General features: G+C 45.4%; 2 protein-coding genes across 4 annotated transcripts in view; one reads left to right on the top strand and one right to left on the bottom strand.

Annotated features, from left to right (window-relative positions):
* The window catches only part of DOCK2 (dedicator of cytokinesis 2), a 2,833,934-nt gene that overhangs the window by 888,675 nt on the left and 1,929,057 nt on the right, over positions 1–16,202 (bottom strand). The window lies entirely within an intron of this gene.
* INSYN2B (inhibitory synaptic factor family member 2B) overlaps positions 1,568–16,202 on the top strand; it is a 509,290-nt gene continuing 494,655 nt past the window's right edge. Inside the window, exon 1 of one of the 2 annotated variants that reach the window (XM_069654313.1) lies at positions 1,568–1,793. The gene's annotated coding sequence lies outside the window, so the exon portion shown is untranslated. The remainder of the gene's footprint in view (positions 1,794–16,202) is intronic. The other variant, XM_069654311.1, reaches the window with a different exon arrangement.

The raw sequence follows: 16,202 nt of genomic DNA, 5'->3' as shown, positions 1-16,202 counted from the left end.
GAGCATGACCGTGTAATAAACCACGACACACAGCATGCCCAGCTAGGCTCTGCAAACAAGCTTCCTAGGTGGGAAGTGTCAGAGAATGTCTGAACAAAACCAAGAAAAAGGCTGGTGCCGGCAACACTCTCCTCATCGTTGGGCCATCTGCCTTAAAGGATGACACAAGCCCAATGAAGAAGCCAGGAGGAGTGCATTGACAAGCATCAACCAACTTCCACCTTAAAGGACATTTTTGAGCCAGTCCAGCCCACGAAGCTGCAACTGACTGCACCGCTGACTGTTGTCATACCGCAGTCACTAAAGTCATCCGAGATGCCTTGACCAGTGCTTCAGACCCGCCAAAAGCACTGAGACAATGATTCCTGACCCCAAGCCACCACTACGGACAGACTGCAGCCATCCATCCAGCCTTGTTCCCCGAACTGCCTACTGCCTGATACCCACAGTGGTCTCCCATCTTGAACTCTTTCGCAGGAGCTGCAAAGCGCCCTGAAACTGACAAGACCCTGCCGAGCACCAAGAACTTCTACAGGCACAAGGTACATTGTGGTTCTGTCCCTCTGGTCATTCTCCGAAGGCCGGTAGTGAAATTATGTGACCCATTGCTCCTTTTGTGTTGAAACCAACTATGCTTGAACTGCTGTGATATTACTTTATCAACTACCCTCCTGTCAGTATCCAGAGTGCATTCCTTTTCCTTCTTTATACTATCTGTCCTCTGCATCCTTTCCAGGGTGGGTTGTATTTTGTAGTGTGCTAGAACTGTCTGTTGTGATAATAATAAAGTTCATATTTGTGTACAATGTTGACTGGACAGCCCCTTTTATCATGGGGTAATGATTGGATTTTCGCTGTGTTAGAACTAACCAACGATTCTGGTGTACTAGAGGTATGGGGCTAATTGATGGTTTAGAAACCAATATTATTCATCCCTTGACCACTTTTGCCCTGGACGTTGATTCGTCACACCGCCTACGAGTCCCCCCTTGATTTTGCATCCCACTTTAAGCACTTGAAACAAGGGGAAAGCGAGTGTGTAGTGCTGTAACGTCACTGCAGTGTGTTGCACTTTGGTTGGACAGCACTGACTGCAGGACTAAGTAGAACTCAGTTTGTGCAATGAATGGCCTCTGACAGAAAGGAAAATGCCCACGAGTGTTGTACCCCTTAAGTGCTGAGGGTATGTTCCTCCTGAATTCCCAGAAGGAATCATTGTATGCTTCTCCCGCTTCTGATAGTTAAGTGAAATACCCCAATGGGAATGGCTGGGCAAGTGCCCCAAGGCTATTAACGATACTTTCTGTATACAAATGTGGCTGTAATTCATTGATTAGTGGACATTTGTTGACACTTTCCTTCATGGGATCAGAATTAAGTGCATTATTCTTTTTCAGTAATATGCAAATATGTTGTCTGTCGCCTTCTAGGCAGACTGGAACATGTGTGACAATATTAAGAAAGCGAATTGCTGTTGAACATCACTTGCAGGGCGTCCTAATGAAACACGATTCGCCCCCTGGAGCGAGCAGAAGATACTTCTGGACGTGCGTCGGGCCGCCGCTAGAGGTCTTTGCCTCTCGTTTAATAGCTGCGGCTGCCTTCGCATTGCTTCGCATTATATATTCCTGCAAGCGTGAGCTACAGCAGCGCAGGACTCGCATTCGGACGGTACTATTTACCAACACCTCTGCCTGGTGTGGGCGCATCGACGCTGCAAATCAAAGCAGCCTCGCCCGGCATGTGAGAGGGAGGGGAAGCGGTGCCTGCAGGGAGACACTCGCAGTGCTCAGGTAAGGATGGAGGGGTTTGGCGGTTAGTAACACAAATGTTATTCCTCTCAGCTGGTTGACTTTTGGGGATGTTGCTCTCCAAAGAACCCCCGCCCCCCCTTCTTTTAGAACATTAGCTACGTACGATATTGCACACTGGTTCCAATTACAGTAACTTGTTTGTATTCAAATGAATTTTCCTTGAATAACTCTGCAAGCTGTACATAGAAACGTCGGGCTCGTTTGTGTCTCCGTGGAAGTTTGAGAAATGTGTGCCCTGCTATGCAATGATTTTTTGTGTCTGTTATTTCCTCAGTCAGGTGACATAACACGCAAGAGTCAGATCGATATAATCCTGCCTCTTACAACAAAATTATTTCTGTGCATTTTATTCCATAATTTATCAATCCAGCTCAATCGTTCAATTTTGGAAAGTCTCCATTGAGCAGGTGCTCTGGACTGCTGCATTTCAGGGAAAATTCCACACACAGACGAGAGCCGTTCATGGGGTTTGTGGAAACTGTTAATTTGACGCCACTGTATTGAGCGATATGGGGAGAGCAAGGCAAGTTGGCTGGCCAACATGTGCCACGTGATGTCTGCCCAGCACCAGGGACTGGCACATCTGCCCGATCTTTAATCATCTCTGAACTTGCTGGACTGCATTACCCATCCTCCAGCTTCTAAGGGCGGTACTGCTTGCAATATCAGTTTAGAACTTTCGATTGTGTACTGTGTACATCGATAATCCATGTATTGCGCCAGACAGCACAGGGGGGCGTCGTTCTTCTCTGATTACACACCAGACTGCAGATTGTGTGAAAGGGTCTTTCACTGTGCCAGCAAAAGTGATACTGTATTTATTTATTTTTATCAAGAAGTATAATATATAAGGGTTTGTATTTGGAACAAAAAGCATGATCCTGGATATTTGGGGCACCAGTGGCTGTGTAATGCCTCTATTCTAATGCGTCACAGCCTGTGCTTTACCTGCTGGTTCTGCTGGGGAATACAGGGATAAGAGTGGGACTGGGGGCATTTACTGAAGGAGGAGGGGGCGTTTGACTTGCAACTTGGGCTCTCTTATCCCCACCGACAGTTCTAGAACGCGTGCCGCTGTTTGGTTTAAAACAGGATTTTAAATCAGTTTGCACTAGTCTGGGGAACATGTCAACTGTTCCCCGCGTCCCAGTGCATAGTATGCAGACCCGCAGTGCAACTTTAAGCCTTTTTTCAAAAGTGGGGGCACCAGTGGAGAATGAGACTCGGACCTCTGGATAAAGTGCTGTGCACTAGCAGTGCCCTAGCGGAAGTGAAGCCCACTGTGCACATTCTAGACTGTATCATAATGCAAACTGTAAATATCATGGGTGTCATAAATAATGCCACCTGCCTGCCGTACTGCTGCTCGACCTTTCAACATGAACTAATGCCTGCTGAAAGGTACTTTATCACAACATGTAGATTGTGCAGTACTCTGTATTAGAATGGGAACCTTCAAGCCTGTGTGTGTGTGCACATTGTTAGACAGATAGATAAACAGACAGATGTACATGGACACAGATAGATAAGAGAGATAGATAAATAGATGGATGCATAAACCCAGCTAGGTGGACAGATGGATCGATAGATGCATATAGACAGCGAGGCAGACAGATATACCCAGCTAAGCAGATAGATTGAAATACCCAGCTAGGTGGGCAAATAGATAGAATGAGAGATGCATATACCCAGCTAGGTGGACAGATGGATCGATAGATGCATATAGACAGCTAGGCAGACAGATATACCCAGCTAAGCAGATAGATAGAAATACCCAGCTAGGGGGGCAAATAGATAGAATGAGAGATGCATATACCCAGCTAAGTGGATATAGATAGATAGATAGATAGATAGATAGATAGATAGATAGATAGATAGATAGATAGATAGATAGGTAGATAGATAGATAGATAGACCCAGCTAGGTGGATAGATAGAAAGAGAGAGAGAGAGAGAGAGAGAGACAGAGAGAGAGAGAGATAGAGAGATGCATATACCCAGCTAAGTGGACAAATAGATAGATTGATGCATATACCTAGCTAAGCAGACAGAAAATGCATATACCCAGCTAGGTGATATGATATGATATGATATGATATGATGGCATTTATAACACCCCTGTACACAAGTGTTTCTAGGTGCGAGTGGACAGATGGATAGATAGACAGATAGCCATAGGCACATGCCCAGCTAGGTGGACAAGCCGGTAGATAGAGAGATATAGAGATAGATGGATAGATGAAGGCAGAGGGAATGACACATCCAGGTGGTAGGACACATTAATGGAGGGGTGAACAGTCACAGACACAATTTGGCAGCAGACATATTACGCAATGGACACCTAGATTACCGGATAGATAGATTAACTAACGGGTAGAGGAACAGATGGATGGCTGGACTAATTGACACACACACAGAGGTATTGACAATTGGAATAGATAGGGGTAGGGGCAGGTTGGATGGATAATGGATAGAAGGGTATACAGTAGACAAGGATGAACACAAAAATACATGACAAGACTAATCTCACAAGCAGGCGCAGTTAATACAGGGCCCCATTCATGGAAGGGCCCTGTCAGCCATAAGCCCCAATAAGCAGTGTAATAATTACAACTAGTTCGAACACACAGAGGAAAACGTGCATTTGTAGATACATATGATGATTGGTGGAGCTGATTTAGGGCTGGGTGATGGACAGAATAAGTAATTAGTGCCTAGAGTGAGGGATGGAAGACCTTATGGACAGAGGGGTTTGCTGTCTGGCGAGCTGCTGGATAGGTGGAGAAGGGAAAGAAACATGGATGGAGTTATGGATGGATGGACAGACAGAGGAGTGGGAGAGTTGAGCACGAGACAGATATGGAGATGCACACACAAATAAGCTGCCAAACAGAACAGAAACATTGTTATGCACAGTAGAATCCCACTGTGTTACCTGTGCTTAAGTATATTTACATATACCACGACAAAGGCATACAATGTCATAGATTGTGGTTCTATGATCAAAGGAGTTAGCCCACAACATCCTCTCTCTGGCAAAACAATAGTGTGTGTGATTTGGGGAATGGCTTAACATGTTCTCTATGCATTTGTCTGCATGTTAACCCTCTCCTTCTTTTGGAGGAGCCATGGCTGAAATGGGAAACACCTTGAAGAAAGGCATACACAACTCATGCCATCCTCACAAACTAGAAATATGATGTTAACACTTTGAAAGGCACATATTGGTACTCCAATGCACTGGCCACAAAGCAGTAAAGCTGTGGTTTCACTGATACAAACAGTTTACAAAAATACGCTCACATGTTAAACTAAACACATGTCAGAATAGGGACTACCGTTACATTGGCTGAGCTCAGTGACTTCTAAAATATAATTTATGTATAACATACATTTGGTATTTGCATTCTCGTTAACGTGGCATGAATATATATAATCAGGACGGAGTGGCCACATATAGAAATCGGATGTATGGGTCCAAACGTGTAACATGTTAATGTGCTGTGTGATGTGTGCACGTACGTCTCTGGACCTAAATCTACTGTAAATTCGAGTTTAACTGGTGTAACCCCCAGGAAATCCGAGCAATGGCTATTAACAACCCTCCCGCTTGAAACATGTTCAACATGTGTTACACATTCAAAGGACTTATTTTGCATATTTGGTCAGACTTTGTAACAATGCACACCTTAGGCGGCGGAGGTAGTTTACTACTGTTGTGATGTTCTCCGTTCATTTCTAAGAGACAAAAGCATAGAGCTCATTTTATAGGGAGGAAACATTTCACGGAGAGGACAGTCTTGGGATGGACTTGTGTACAAAATGGCCCCCTCCGTACCATTTTAGTAATTTGAACCATGAAGAAAAAGTGTAAAAACAAGCAGAAGGGTATTTACACCTTGTGGGTCACGTTCATCGTGGAGTAGCGTAAAACAGAATACATGCGTGCCCATTGTACACTTGCGTGTTACTCTACACCACATTTACAATCATTTGTATGGCAGAGCGGGTCCACAGAGAGGACTTACCTTTTTTTGCCAGCGCCATTCACTCTGCGACACACGTGCAATCATTTACACCAGCAAGACATTTTAATACTGGTGCAAATGCTTGGGCTTCCCATGAAACCCGCCCGTTGTTTCCACCTGCTAAAAGCAGGTCGTTTCCATAGCAATCCATTGTAAACGCTGCCTGCTTTGTGTAAATGGCAGATGGCGTTTACACAAGTTGTACTAGGATGTCCATAAACAAAATTTTGCAGTAAAATATGCTGGCATTTACATCTTTGTTTTGGACTTCGCAGTGCAAACGACAATTCCATTGAGTGGTCTTGCTTTAATGATGTAAGCGCAATGTAACAGGTCCCCCTAATTCTATTTATGGCGACATGCAAAATGTGCCACCTACGTGATGCACTTCACAGCGCAAAAAGTGTGAATGCCACCTGCCATGTATACACGGCAGGCAGCATTTACATTGGGTTCTCATAACATTCACATGCTTTTATCAGCTGCAAAAAACAGGCAGATTGTATGTTGATCCAGTTGTTTTACTGCAGGATCAAAATGACATGCTGGTGTAAAAATAAGTGGTTTGGTGGAGTGGGAGGTAGAGGTGCAAACAAAACTCAAATTTCGTAACCCCACTCGCCTGCCAAAATCATTAAAATACCCAAGTGTTAAAACATTTTTTAAGACAGGTGTGCTGTCTGTAGCACCATTTATTTCACGCGCCAAGTCCCCAATGAATTATGCTGTGTGCTGGGAGTGGTGCGTTCAGTGTGTTGGTGAGGGTCGCCTTTGCATGGAGGGTGTCCCGTCCCCAAACTCGGCTGCCACTGTGTGTCACATTGGCATCAGCGAGATAGCGGAGCATGGCAGAATATAGGGAAGATTTAGACCAGATCTCTGCGGGTAGAACTCTTAGCAGTTCACATGGAGTGTCAGCCTTTGCCATGTAGGGTGGTTCAGAGGAACCCCAACTCAGCCATGAGCAAAGCAAGGGACTCTCCTCAGTGCAGGCGGCTCAAGGCCTATCTCCTCAGAGCGAACCGCTGACAGCTGGTGACCCACATGCTCATCCTGCAGAAAGGCCTGTGCTCGCTCGGCACCACAGCATTGCTTTCTGTGACTGTTAGTGGATACGGTCTAAAGTGTTCTAGGCATATCTAATAGGCAAACAATATCTCAGTTAAAATGCACCCAAAACTCATGAAGTCATCACTGCAAGACTTCACGGTTTTGGATGGCATCAACATAACACATCAACATATGCTAGCTAATAAATACAGGTGCACGCAAGGCTGGAGTTACATGTATTGTACAAGCCACACTTGTGGAACTTACGTGTGCTAGATATGTCTAGTTTATAATAAGAGATTGGTATCATAGCGACCAATTGACAAAGGATTTAAAATGAACTCCAACTCGCAAAAAACACGAAATGCGTCCCATCATTTATGCAGAACCCAAGCACGTTTCCTTATTCACAAATACTTCCACTGTTGCATTCTCCCAATTGCTCGCCATGATTTGCTCATTGAAACGTATCAGAGTCACACAATTAAAGTGCTGGGAAGTGCCTTACATGGATAAGTGGCATTTCTCGAAGAGTTGTACAAAAGGACACACCTTTTGGGGTAAGAATAAACAAAGTAGACGTGCATTTCTCATGTAACTAGGATGCAATTCCACACATACGTCAGTCTGAGTAAGCAATATCCCGTCGTATGCTTCACCAGGATTTTATGTACTAGCTCACACTTCCTTATTAGTTGTGAATACATACTTAATCAATAGCCTACGTAACACAGTTTGCACGTATTATTAATTACCTTGACGGAATGTATACACGTAAAGCCTGTGCAGCATGAAAATCTTTCCCGGCAGAAGTCTGAAAAAGCTTTGTGAATTCACCCCTTAGTTTTCTGTTCACTGGTACTATCAATGCAAGGCTGTGGTTCTGGTGGTTTATAAATGGGGCGAGCATCTACTTGGCATCCAGCACGTGCACATCTGGATTAGTATGGGTTAACGCAACAATACGTTGAGGAAGGGTCATTATCCAAAGTGATAATGACTCCTCCCAATGTTTATAAGTATATTAACAGATAGTGACTGCAAGGATCAAATTCAAGACCCTTTGCATCATCCACAAGGCTGTCTGGGCCCTGGGACCTCTTTACATCCAGCTTTTCTGGCTCCAACTGTATGTCAAACATTTCTCCAAGCAGAGAGTGGAAGGTAGATACCTTTCTTCGGCTGGCTCCTTCCCCTGGAATGCCACCCCCCCTAGACTTGAGCCGGATCTTCTTAAGTTCCGGAAACATCTCAAGGCTTTCCTGTTCTCCTCTTCCTTCCCTCTCCCCCTCACACGCTAAACTCTCCATCCACTGCTGTGAGTTGGGCCTGGTCCTTTCAGAGTCATACAGGGGCCAGACCACCCCCTACCAGTCCCCCAGCATCCTTTGCCAGCACTTGCCCTTGAGCTCCCTTTCCCGGACTAGTCCAACCTTGGTCCTCCCTATCCACTGCACTCACCCTCCCTTACCCCCCTCTTCCCCTGGCATCTGCAGTCTTGGCCCACCCAGCACTTGCCCGCTCCCACCCCTGGGGGCACCTCACTCCTACACTCTCCCTCTACCCCCTCTCACTTGCACTTATCACCTTCTCATGCACTTGCACGGTAGGATTGTCAGAAGGCCAATATAACTGTTTCTGTTGTTCTACTTTTTGATTCCCATGCCCCCCCCCCCCACTCCGACAGTCTTGTCTTGTGCCTGGAAACACCAATGTATAGGCACCATACAAATGTCCAATGAATATAAATAAATAAATAATGGTATTAGCAATACATGTGTTGGAACTTTGGTGAAGACTCTGTTACTTTAATAGTGAGTAAAGTAAATAGATAAAATGAGTTAGTAAATTAGATGTGTGTGAACATTAAAGAGGGTAACTCTTCATATGTATCCTTTATTGTATTGCTCCTATTTATACGCACCATTCTGCATCTCACTCTAAAACACCCACGTTAATGAATATGCCACTTTTCTTCATGTGCATTTTTATATTATTTTCTATTACAGATACAATTAGAAAACATCCCATCTGGCCAACACCTTCTTTTGGACTGAGACAGATGATTTGTGTATCAGAGTAACTCATACTTTGGATCTTGCACAGATGATACTTGTATCAGGCTAATTCGCTAATTCATATTTCTGGTGTTGTACAGGTGATACTTGTATCAGGCCAATTCATACATTTTGTCTTGCCCAGATGATAGTTCTATGAGCCTAACTCATACTTCTCTTTGCTTAGGATAATGACCCTTCCTCAAGCAAGTTATGGTCAGAGGTGAATACCTTGGTGACAGGCATACTATTAAAAACAAAAACACATTTATTTGTTTGTTATGGATGTAGACAACTGTGTCCCATTGTAAACATGTCTTGTCAGAACTAATTGACAATATTTGCAAGCCAATAATGCCCTCTGCAGACAGGTGTGCTACTTGGGCAGTAAGGCCCTTGAAGGGGGTACATTAGCAGTCTGGCAATGCCCCTGGTGCCATAGTTAGAAGCCTGAGCGAAGTGAGGGCTCTAACAGAGCCGCAGGGGCATTATCTACCGGTAATGGCCCCCCTCCGAGGGACATATTGCCATTAGTACCCGGGCATGTCATACCAGGGTACTAATTGCAATTGTTCTCGATTCGAGAAACAGTGCTGCAACAGTTCCTCAACTCGAGAAAAAAGAAATCACAAAAAATGGTTGCCCGGGATAGGACACGCATAGTCCCTTCTCCCTTTCCATGCCGGCCATTTAAAATCAATGTGAAAAACGTAAACAAAAAAAATGCCAGCCATGGAAAGGGTGAAGTGACTACATGATATGATATAGCATTTGTAACGCACCTATGCACAAGTGTGTCAAGGTGCGACGTGGCAAGGAAGGGGGAACAGAGGGAGGACAGAGACAAATATCTTACTAGGCCAAGTGACACTGAGATAGCGCAAGTGAAAGTGGGGGGGCAAGGGGAGGGGGCAGTGATGTACATGAGATCAAAACAATAACAAGAAGTGTGGCTAGCAGGTGGCAGGTGCAAGGGTAAATGCAGACAGCAGGTGTCCAAAGTGCAGGTAGGGGCACTGTAGGGTTACAGATACAGACCCAAGTGCAAGGGATGCCGGGAGGCAGTGCAGATGTGCAACTGGGCAGATAGGGACCTGGGCACGAAATCAGAGGGTAGGCAGGTGACCAGTGCAGTATCAGGAAATCAGCAGGGGAGAGGAAGAGAGATGACAGAAGCAAAGGGGAAGGTCTTGAGGTGCTTCTGGAACCAGAGATGGTTCTCCTCGAGTTTCAATGAAGAAGGGAGCCATTTCCAGAGGGAGGCCCCAGCCAAATGTAATCCCTTCTCCCCTTCCATGGCGGCCAGTGGTGGAACGAACTCCGGATGGCATGGAGGTCCGAGCCTTCTCGGGCAGGTAAGACCCAGGAGAGGGCCAATTAGCTTGCCTTTTACAAGCTCATTGACCCTCGCCGGGTACTAATGTTGGTTCTTCTGCTTTCAAAAAATGGTTGGATGGAAGACAGTGGACGAGGCAACGTTCTATTGCTTGGACCCTCAACCTTGACCTCCGTTGACTTCTGACTGTGGTTATCATTATCCACACATTTGGCTACTTTGATCCCCTAATGTGGCCTACTTTCAATTTTGGCCACAGTTCACTTCCAAATATGGCTATATTTATTCTTCAGCCATAGTCAACTTTTCCCTTCCACTGTACCTCACTACAACTTCCACCTGTGGACACCTTTAACTTCCACTTGCCGTCACCATGTTTAATATACTCTACTATATTTTTAAGATTCATAATATTGTGTCCACTTTTGCCTCCATGTTTGACCACCTCCATCTTCCCTTTGTGGTTTATTTATTTATTTGTTTATTTGTTCATTTATATAGTGCACTGAACCCTTAGGTATCTGGGTGCATTTCTTACAGTTACATAAGTTACATATTTACATTACAGTTGAGACAATACAGGATTTGAATACAGGAATATAATACAGGAATTGAAAATAGAAATTAATAAAGTGCATAGTAGATACGTACAGAGGTGAGCATGGCCATAGGACGTACCGGTTATTGTGTTTCTTGCATGGTGAGCCACGTTTTTACATTTTTCCTGAACTTGGTGTAAGATGGTTCTGATCTAAGGGCTACTGGTAGTGTGTTCCACATTTTTGCTGCTAAAACCGGGAGGCTGCTACCCGCTGCCTTCTGAAGCTTGTAGCTAGGAATCTTGAGACAGTGTAGTTGTGCGGATCCTGTTGGTCGGTCAGAGAGAGTATGTGAGAATTTGTCACTCAGATATTTTGGCGCTAGGTTAGAAAGGTATTTGTGAGTGAATGATAGGGTTTTACATGCAATTCTTTGCTGAACTGCTAACCAGTGAGCATTGCGTCTCAACTCTGATATATGGTGAGATCTAGGGATCCTCATAGCGGATCTGAGCACGTTATTTTGTAGTATTTCCAAATTCTTTAGGTTGTGTTGGTTGGTTCCTAGGTATAAGGCATTGCAGTAGTCAAGTTTTGATAAGATCAACACTCTAGCTATAGTGGTGCAATTGGATGTAGACAAGAAGGGTCTTCAAGCGTTAATTAATTTGCAGGTGTAAGCAGAGGTCGAAGCTATCGCATTGATTTGTCCTGTCAATATTAGTGATGAGTCAAGGTAAATGCCTAGCATTTTCACTTCCTTGGATATCTTTATGTTATTACCATCAATATTAAACGGTTTGAATTGTTTGTCTAATCTGCTGAGTCTTGTTTGGGAGCCTATCAGGAGTAGTTCTGTCTTATCATCATGAAGACACAGTCCGTGTTTAGCCATCCAAGCGTGTATGATTATGTCATGTAGTAGTTTAGAGTCAGTGTGGTAGTCGCCAGTGATGGGATGAGAATGTGGGTGTCATCCGCATAGTTTGTATAGAAGACACCCAAGAGGCCTAAGTCATCGAAGAGGGGTTTATGAAAATATAAAGCGTCGGGAGACGCAGGAACCCTGAGCTACACCGCATGTGACTGGTGCTGGCTCGGCCGATACTGTAGGTGTGAACATTGTTGTGGTTCTGTCACTAAACTTAACTGCTGACATCCTTATCTTGCAACTATGTTAAACTTTATTCTCCAATATTGCCGTCCTTAATTTACAATAACAATTAACTTAACTCTACATCTGTGGGCACTGTTGCCCTCCAACCGGCCCCCTGAACATTCATATGCAGCAATATATAACAGTCATCTGCAGCTATATTTAATCTCCCCCTGCGTGCATTTTGAACTTCTTTTTGCTGAAACCATTTCCCTCTTTCTGGCCAAATCAAATACTCCCTTTGCTCCTCCTCTTTGACTGACAAATGTAGCTATCTGTACTGTCCATCTGTGGTCAACTTTAATCCCCATCTGCAGTAACCAGGAGCCACTTGTAGTAAAGCCACAGTAGTCTGAAACAACGTAATAACACAAATTTGTATGTAGTGGATCAGTACGAATTGTAAATAATACAAGCGTGGTTAGACCCAGCTGCTGGTGTTTTTGCTTGCCTATTGGAGCTATCAATCCTTCATGCTCTCTCATGCGTGGTCCTTGTCATGGGAAGGATGCAGTGGCGTAACACAAAATGTGGGGGCCCCCCTGCGAGCCATGCTGAGGGGGCCCCCCAACTCGGCAACAAATCACGGGTTGCGCCACACTCTGGGCCGGCCTAGACTGTCACGCTTGCACAATACGCATGTACGTGCTGCTGAAGGGGTATGCCACACACTGCTCTAGGAAAAAGATATAAATATGTGTTTTAATGCAATATACAGCACACTTTCTGAGATAAATTGGCTATACAGCCAGAGTGTTTGCAATTGTTTTGTAGGGTAACACAATCCAATACATGCAAGTCTCCAACAGTGCACAGGAACATTAATGCTTCCAACTGGCTGCACAATGTAGACCAGTGTAAACACGTAATAACATTATAGTACAGAATGCCAGGCCACATTTAGACATACCTAGACTGTTTTCAGCAAAATGCCAGTCAAAGCAATAACACTCATCAAGAAGAGAGCACACAATAAAGCATGTATCTCCGTGGCCTCCAACAACACGGCCAAACTCTTTAAAATCTGCAAGGAACTGGTCAATCCTGTTGTGGTCTATACCTCTTCTGTTCCCTCCCATGCCCTCTGTACAGCTCTGGCCTCTCATTTCTCTGCTAAATCTCAGGACATCCTGTCCTCTATGTCCTCTTCCTCTCTCGGCCCATTTTGGCCATCTCTTCTCTCCTCCTCCTTTTTCCTTTTTCTCTCTGACAACACCTGACGAGGTTTCTAGACAAGTCCGATCTATGAAAGTGTCGTCCAAACAGGTGCTCCGCTGCTCCTCCAGAACCATCAAAGCCCATATTGACACCCTCGCTCCAGCCTTGGCCGATTTCTGTAATCACTCTTTCGCCACTGCAATGTTCCCCTCTCCCTTTGAGCACTCCCTTGTGCACCCACTCCTCAAGAAGCAGTCTGCTGATCCTACCTGCTGGAAAACTATCGCTCAATCTCCACCTTTCCTGAGCAAACTCTTGGAAAAGCTTGCCGTCTCCCAGCTTACTCTCCACACTGAATCTGTTGGTTGTCTCCATGACCATCAGTCTGGCTTCAGAGCTGCCAGAGGCTGCTCTCCTTAACACCTGTGCTGCTCTCTAACCTTGATTCCAGCATTCCTTCTATTCTCATCCTTCATCTTTCCTCTGCTTTCGACAGGGTCAACATCGCCATCCTGATCAATCGACTCTGTGAGAACCTGGGCATCACAGATCAGACCCTAGAGTGACTGACCTACTTCCACTTGGACCGCCACTCCGCTCCCAGGTCGATCGTGGTCCCATTCTCTCCGCCACCTCTCTCTACCTGTGGCATTCCCCAGGGCTCTATCCTCTCACGCTGGTTTTTCAACCTCTACTTGGCCACTTTGGCCTCCCTGATCTCTACCTTATCCTTTAACTTTCAGTGTTGTGCGGATGACTAAGCTTTCCTTCAGGCTCCCCTCATCCTCCTCTCCTCTCTTGCTCATTCCTGACTGTCTATCCACGATTCAGGATAGGTGCGCCTCCAACAATCTCTGCCTTAATGCCAGTAAGACAGAGATCCTTCTCATTGGGACCCTTGCCACTGTGTTTCCTCTCTCACTATAGCAGACCACCTGGGGCCCTCTTCCTTTGCCTTCCTGCGAGGCATAAAACCTTGGTGTCATCTTCAATGCCACACTCTCTTTCTCTCCTAACATCTCGGACATCACCAAGAAGTCCCACTACCAGCTGCTCCTCCTCAAAGGGACTCTTCCCTTTCTCACTCTCCACCAGAAGCTACCTGTCTCTAAGCTGGACTACTGCAACAGCCACTTTCTCAATCTGTCTTCCTCTAGTCTCCTTCATCTGCAAATAATCCAGAACAGGACTGCAAGACTTAGCTTTGGCCTCAAGCCCTGGGATTGTATTTCTCCAGCCCTGAAATCTCTCCACTGGCTGCAAGGATCAAGTTCAAGAACCTTTACATTGCCCACAAGGCTTTCTGGGGCCAGTGCCAACACTAAATCCAATGCTCTCTTCCAAAATACCTTCTTTCTCTAACCCTTCACTCAGCTACCTCCAACTCTCTAAGGCTGAGACATTTCTCCAGGCAGAGAGTGGGGGTAGACCTCTCTCCTCTGCTGGTGCCTCCAACTGGAATGGCCTCCCTGCCCCTCTCAAACTTGAGGCGGACAACCTGAAGTTTCGGAAGCAGCTAAAAGCTTTCCTCTTCTCTGCTGCTTTCGCTCTCTCTCCCCCCCTGCTGACCTACCTGACCTGCATGTCTGCTGTACTGACTGGCTGCTTGGCTACCCTCAGAGTCTCTCTGAGTCCAGGCTCTTTCTTGATTGGTCACCCTTGCACTGCCTCTGGGTCTACCATGCACTTAGGGGATGTAACTGTAACCCTGCAGTCCATTGTTCTCCTTGCACAACCAATAGCTGCTCTGCCCTGGCTGCACTTACTGAGAGCATTGCTGCCCTGTTTTCCCCTCCCCTCTCACTTGCACTTCCCTGCTCCCTTTTCCCTTGCACTTCTCGTTCTCACAATGACACAAGGCCTAGTGAGATCGTTTGTCTTGTCCTCCCTCTATCATCCCTCCCTTGTGTACACTTGTGTACAGGCGCATTATAAATTACTTGAATCACATCATATCATTTTATCACAGATGCCCAGAAAAATATACAATGCCGCAGTAAGAAATGGCTAGACTGGCAGCACCCAAATGCCAATCTATCCAGGTAATTAAAGTTAGCAGGACTACTTTATCAGAAATGTCCAGTTAAAAGAAAGTCATACCAAACTGAGGAATGACAGACTGGCTAAATCAAAATGCCTCTCTAGTCACTAATACCACATATCATGCCTGCTTAGCCTGGACATGGACAACCATTATGATTTATCACACAATCCTGCCTCCCCACACATCCACTCTCCCTCCCACCCACCACCCCAACCTCCACAATCAGCTCCTTGGCCCAGAATTACCTCTGCGTCCCTCTTCCTTGTCCCAGAGCTTTCGTATGAGGCTCCTTGCCTCATAGGTAAGTACTGGGATGAGGAACAGTGGGACTAGGAGTGATGAAGATTACAGGTAGCTAAATCAGGCATTACCTCCATGTACCTCTACCTCTTCCCAGTACTTTTGTATGAGGCAGAGTGCCTCAAACACACGTACTGCCTTGTATATAAGTACTGGGACGAGGAAGAATAGGGCTAGGAGTAAGCAAGGCATTAAACACAAGTAGTAGCACAACACCATTGAGTTGACTGGGCTTCAGCACTACCCCCCTGACATTTTGGCTATATTGACTCAACTTGGCTAACCTTTAGAGCAGTTGTCAGACCGAACAGGACACAGATTTTAAACGGCACCTGGTTTTTGCTGTTAACAAGAACCCAGCAATTACCAACGTAAAGCATTTCACTGTTAGTACCTGCATTCAAATTCCACATTGTTTAGGCGATTGAAATCGTGATGTGGGTTTAGTACTTGCATGCCAGGGGAGTGATTGGAAGGGTAGAGAGGGAACAGGAGACTAATAGGAGAGAGTTAACTGCTTGTAACATTGAATCTGCACTAGAATAGTCTCATTAAAATGCGTAAATAATTTGGATGCGCCCACACAAATAAGTTTCCCCCTCCCCACCGCATGTGAAGTTAGCGCCTCTCCCAACATTTGAAGGGTTAGCCCCCCCGAAATGAAGGTTTTCTTGTGCCCCTGTACACAAGCCACACACCATTCACCTTATACACACCCAGT

Source organism: Ambystoma mexicanum, chromosome 3q (assembly GCF_040938575.1).
Source record: "Ambystoma mexicanum isolate Mex_15411 chromosome 3q, UKY_AmexF1_1, whole genome shotgun sequence".
Taxonomy (NCBI): domain Eukaryota; kingdom Metazoa; phylum Chordata; class Amphibia; order Caudata; family Ambystomatidae; genus Ambystoma; species Ambystoma mexicanum.
This window is presented reverse-complemented; position numbering and strand designations above follow the sequence as displayed.